Below are 7599 nucleotides of genomic sequence, written 5' to 3' on the forward strand. Positions count from 1 at the left end.
AAAAAACTTACACACACACACACAAAAACTTAGACCCACACGCAAAAACTTACATGCACACAAAAACTTACATTCACACAAAAACTTACACACACACAAAAACTTACACACACTCACAAAAACTTACACACACACACACAAAAACTAAAACACAAACACACAATAAAACTAACACACACATGCAAAAACTAACACACAAATGCCAAAACTAACACACACACACAAAAAAAATTACACACACACACACACAAAAACTTAAACATGCACACCAAAACTTAAATGCACAAGAAAAATTAAATTCACACAAAAACTTACACACACACACAAAACTTACACACACAAACACACGAAAACACACACACACACAACAAAACTTACACACACAAAAAAACAAACACACACACACAAACACACACAAAAACTAACAGATGAACACAAAAAAAACTCACACACAAACTCATAAAAACTAGCACACACACACATACACACAAAACTTACACACACACACACGAAAACGTACAAACACACTCAAAAAATTACACACACACAAAAACTAAAACACACACACAAACACACAAAAACTTACACATGCACACGAAAACTTACATGCACACAAAAACTTACATTCACACAAAAACTTACATGCACACAAAAACTTACACACACACACACACGAAAACTCACACACACACGCCAAAACTTACACACACACAAAAACTTACACACACACACACACACACAAAAACAAACACATGAACAAAAAAAAACTCACACACACCCGCACAAAAACTCACACACACACACACTCACAAAATTTACACACACACACACGAAAACTTACACACACACACGCCAAAACTTACACACACAAAAACTTACACATGAACACGAAAACTTACACACACACACGAAGACTTACACACACACGCCAAAACTTACACACACACACACACACACGCCAAAACTTACACACACACGCCAAAACTTACACACACACACACAACCAAAACTTACACACACACACACACGAAAACTCACACACACACGCAAAAACTTACACACATAAAAAAAATTACACAAACACACAAACACACAAAAAAACTTACACATGAACACAAAAAACTCACACACACACACACAAAAACTTACACACACACACACACAAAACTTACACACACACACACGAAAACATACACACACAAACCAAAACTTACACACACAAAAACTTAGACACACACACACACACACACACACACAAACTTATACACACACACACAAAAAAAAACTTACACACACAAAAACATACACACACACACACACACACAAACTTACACAAACACACACAAAACTTACATCCACACACAAAAGCTTAGACACACAAAAACTTACACACACACACACACAAAAACTTAGACCCAAACTCAAAAACTAACAAGCACACAAAAACTTACAAGCACACAAAAACTTACACACACACAAAAACTTACACACACGCACAAAAACTTACACACACACACAAAAACTTACACACACACACACACACATGAAAACTAACACACACACACGCCAAAACTTACACACACACGCCAAAACTTACGCACACACACAAAAACTTACACACACACACACACACACAAAAACTTGCACACGAAAACTTACATGCACACGAAAACTTACATGCACACAAAAACTTACATGCACACAAAAAATTACACACACAAACACACACACAAAACTTACACACACAAACACACGAAAACTCACACACACACAACAAAACTTACACACACACAAAAAATTACACACACACACACACACACACACACACAAAAACTAAAAAAATAAAACAAAAAACTCTCACACAAAAGCAAAAAACCTTGCACAAAAACACACAAAAAATAACAAATAATACAAACAAAAACACGAAATAATACACACACACGCCAACAATTACACACACACAAAAACTTACACACACACACAAAAACTTACACATGCACATAAAAACTTACATACACACAAAAATATACATGCACACAAAAACTTACATGCACACAAAAACTTACACACACAAACACACGAAAACTCACACACACACGCCAAAACTAACACACACACAAAAACTTACACACACACACAAAAACTGAAACAAGAACACAAAAAAAAACTCACAAACACACCCAAAAAAAATAACACACACACACACACACAAAACTTACACACACACACACTAAAACTTACACACACACGCCAAAACTTACACACACAAAAACTTACATATGCACACGAAAACTTACACACACACACACACGAAAACTTACACACACACGTCAAAACTTACACACACACACACACACACAAACTTACACACACACGCACACAAAAAAAAATACACATTCACACGAAAACTTAAAATCAGAAAAAAAATAACATTCACACAAAAAAATAAACACACACACACACACAAAAAACTTACACACACACACACACACACGAAAACTCACACACACACGCCAAAACTTACACACATACAAAAACTTACAGCATACACACACACATACACAAAAACTTACACATTAACACAAAAAAACTCACACACACACGCACAAAAACTTGCACACACACACACACTCACAAAACTTACACACACACGAAAACTAACACACACACTCCAAAACTAACACACACACAAAAACACACACACACACACACACACACACACAAACTTACACAAGAACACAAAAAAACTCACACACACACTCACAAAAACTTACACACACACACACTCACAAAACTTACACACACACACACGAAAACTTACACACACACGCCAAAACTTACACACACAAAAACTAACACATGCACACTAAAACTTACACACACACACACGAAAAATCACACACACACATAAAAACTTACACACACACACACACACACACAAACTTACACACACACACACACACACAAACTAACACAAGCACACTAAAACTTACATTCACAGAAGAAATAAAAAGCACACAAAAACTTACACACACACACACACAAAACTTACACACACACACACACACGAAAACTCACAAACACACCCCAAAACTAACACACACACAAAAACTTAAACACACACACACACACATACACAAAAACTAACACACGACACACAAAAAACTCACACACACACGCACAAAAACTTACACACACACACACGCACAAAAACTTACACACACAAACACAATAAAACTTACACACACACGCACAAAACATAAACAAACAAAAACAAACACACACACACACACAAACAAACAAACAGACACACACACACACAAAAAACATACACACACAAAAACTAAAACATACACACACACACAAACACACACAAAACTTAAACAAAAAAAAAAAAAACTTATATCCACACGCAGAAGCTTATAAAAACAAACAATTAAAAACACAAACAAAAACTTACACCCACACGCAAAAACCTAAATGCACACAAAAAATTAAAAACACAAAAACACTTACACACACACACAAAAAATAACAAACACACAAACAAACTTAAACACAAACACAAAAACTAAAAAACACACACACTAAGACATACACACACACGCCAAAACTTACACACACACACAAAAACTTACACACACACACACACACACAAAAAAAAACTTACACATGCACACGAAAACTAACATGCACACAAAAACTTACACACACACACGAAAACTTACACACACACGTCAAAACTTACACACACAAAAGCTTAGACACACACAAACTTACACACACACACACACACACACACAAAAAAACTTACACACACACGCAAAAACTTACAAACACACACACGAAAACACTAACAAACACAAAAACTTACACACACACACACACACAAAAACTTACACCCACACGCAAAAACTTACACACACACACAAAAAATAACACACACACACACGAAAACATACTCACACACACAAAAAAACAAACACACACAAAAACTAACACACACACACAAAAACTTACACACACACACACACATTAAAACCTACGCACACACACGAAAACTCACACACACACACACCAAAACTTACACACACACACAAACTTACACACACACACACACACAAAAACTTACACATGCACACGAAAACTTACATGCACACAAAAACTTACATTCACACAAAAACTTACACACACACACACAAAAAACTAACACACACACATACACACACTAAAACTCACACACACACGACAAAACTAACACACATACAAAAACTTACACACACACACACATACACAAAAACATACACATGAACACAAAAAAACTCACACACACATGCACAAAAACTTACACACACACACACACACAAAACTAACACACACACACACACCAAAACTTACACACACACGCAAAAAATTACAAACACAGAAAATTACACACACACACACACACACACACACACACACTAAAACAAAAACACACAAAAAAAAAAAAAACAAAAAAAAATACAAACACACAAAAACACACACACACACAAAATTACAAAAACACACAAAAAAATTATATCCACACGCAAAAGCTTAGACACACAAAAACTTACACACACACACAAAAACTTACACCCACACGCAAAAACTTACATGCACACAAAAACTTACATGCACACAAAAACTTACACACACACAAAAACTTACACACACGCACAAAAACTAACACACACACACACACAAAAACATACACACACACACACGAAAACTTAAACACACCCGCAAAAACAAACACACACGCAACAAAAGATACACACACACACACACACACACAAAACTTACACATGCACACTAAAACTTACATGCACACAAAAACTTACACACACACACATGAAAACTTACACACACAATTCAAAACTTAAAAACACAAAAGATAAGACACACAAACAGTTACACACACACACAAACACACAAAAACTTACACCCACACGCAAAAACTTACACACACACACACAAAAACTTACACACACACAAAAACTAAAACCAACGCAAACAAACTTACAAACACAAAAACAAAAATACACAAAAACACAAAAACTTACACACACACACACAAAAACTTACACACACACGCAAAAACTTACACACACACACAAAACTTACACACACACACACACACACACAAAAAACTTACACATGCACACGAAAACTTACATGCACACAAAAACTTACACACACACACGAAAACTTACACACACACACGACAAAACTAACACACACAAAAGCTTACACACACAAACACACACACACACACACACACACACACAAACTTACACCACACACAAAAACTTACACACACACACACACACAAAAACTTACACATGAACACAAAAAACTCACACCCACACGCACAAAAACTTACACACACACACACACAAAACTTACACACACACACACGAAAACTTACACACACACACCAAAACTTACACACACACACAAAAACTTACACACACACACAAAAACTTACACACACACACACACGAAAAATTACACACACACACGAAAACTTACACACACACGCAAAAACTTACACACACACAAACTTACACACACACCCACACACACAAAAACTTACACAATCACACGAAAACTAACAAGAACACACGAACTAACATGCAAAAACAAACAAACATACACACACAAACACACACAAACTTACACACACACACACACACACGAAAACTTACACACACACGCCAAAACTTACACACACACAAAAACTTACACACACACACACACATACACAAAAAATTACACATGAACACAAAAAACTCACACACACACTCACAAAAACTTACACACACACACACACACAAAAAACTTACACACACACACACGAAAACTTACACACACACGCAAAAACTTACACACACAAAAACTTACACACACACACACACACACACACAAACTTACACACACACACACAAAAACTAACACACACAAAAACTTACACACACACACACACACACACACACAAACTTACACAAACACACAAAAACTTATATCCACACGCAATAGCTTAGACACACAAAAACTTACACACACACACACAAAACTTACACCCACACGCAAAAACTTAGATGCACACAAAAACTTACATGCACACAAAAACTTACACACACACAAAAACTTACACACACGCACAAAAAATTACACACACACACAAAAACTAACAAACACACACACAAAAACTTACACACACACACGCCAAAACTTACAAACACACACAAAAACTTACACACACACACACACACACACAAAAACTAACACAATCAAAATAAAACTTACAATCACACAAAAACTTATACACACACACACTAAAACTTACACACACACTTAAAAACTTACACACACAAAATATAAGACAAACAAACACTTACACACACACACACACACAAAAAATAACAAAAACACTCAAAAAATTACTGACAAACACAAACAAAATAACACACACAAAACTTACATACACACACACAAGAAAACTTACACACACACTCAAAAACTGACACACACACACACAAAAACTTACACACACACACGAAAACATACGCACACACAAAAACTTACACACACTCACAAAAACTTACACACACACACAAAAACTTACACACACACACACGAAAACTAACGCACACACACTAAAACTTACGAACACACACGCAAAAACTTACACACACACAAAAACTTACACACACACACACACACACACACACAAACTTACACATGCACACGAAAACTCTATATGGTGATCCATTCAAACTGAACTATTCATGTACAGAAGTCTCTATTGGTATCCTTATTCTATACATATCTAGTAGAAGAAAATCAAAATAGCAGAAACAAATTTATTGTATGATTACAATATAAAACTCATTATGCATATCAAAAATGGGATTAGTCCACCAGCCTGAATGGTGGAAATCCACTAGCTCAATATTGGGGTATCAGTCCACCAGCCTGAATGGTGGAAATTCACTAGCTCAGAATTAGGGTCTTAGTCCACCGGTCTGAATGGTGGAAATTCACTAGCTCAGAATTGGGGTCTTAGTCCACCAGCCTGAATGGTTGAAATTCACATTAGTCGAGGTTACGTGCGCACACACACACAGAGAGAGACGACTAACACACAGGGACAACACACACAAAGAGACGACACCTAACCTTTTCCGGCGAGTATGGTTAGGTTAGGTTAGGCTAGATTAAGTTAGGTTCGGTTAAGTTAGGTTAGGTTAGCCCACATACGCTTCACTTAGGTTAGCTTAGGTTAGGTGAGAGACAGGCAAAAAGTTAGGTGTATGATTAGGTTAGGTTAGGTTAGATTAAGTTAGGTTAGGTTAAGTTAGGTTAGGCTAGGTTAGCCTACGTACGCGCGCGTACGTAGGCTAACCTAGCCTAACCTAACTTAACCTAACCTAACTTAATCTAACCTAACCTAACCTAATCATACACCTAACTTTTTGCCTGTCTCTCACCTAACCTAAGCTAACCTAAGTGAAGCGTACGTGGGCTAACCTAACCTAACTTAACCTAACCTAACTTAATCTAGCCTAACCT

The sequence above is a fragment of the Artemia sp. Qi Xiang Cuo genome, chromosome 18 (assembly GCF_049724085.1).
Source record: "Artemia sp. Qi Xiang Cuo chromosome 18, ASM4972408v1, whole genome shotgun sequence".
Taxonomy (NCBI): domain Eukaryota; kingdom Metazoa; phylum Arthropoda; class Branchiopoda; order Anostraca; family Artemiidae; genus Artemia; species Artemia sp. Qi Xiang Cuo.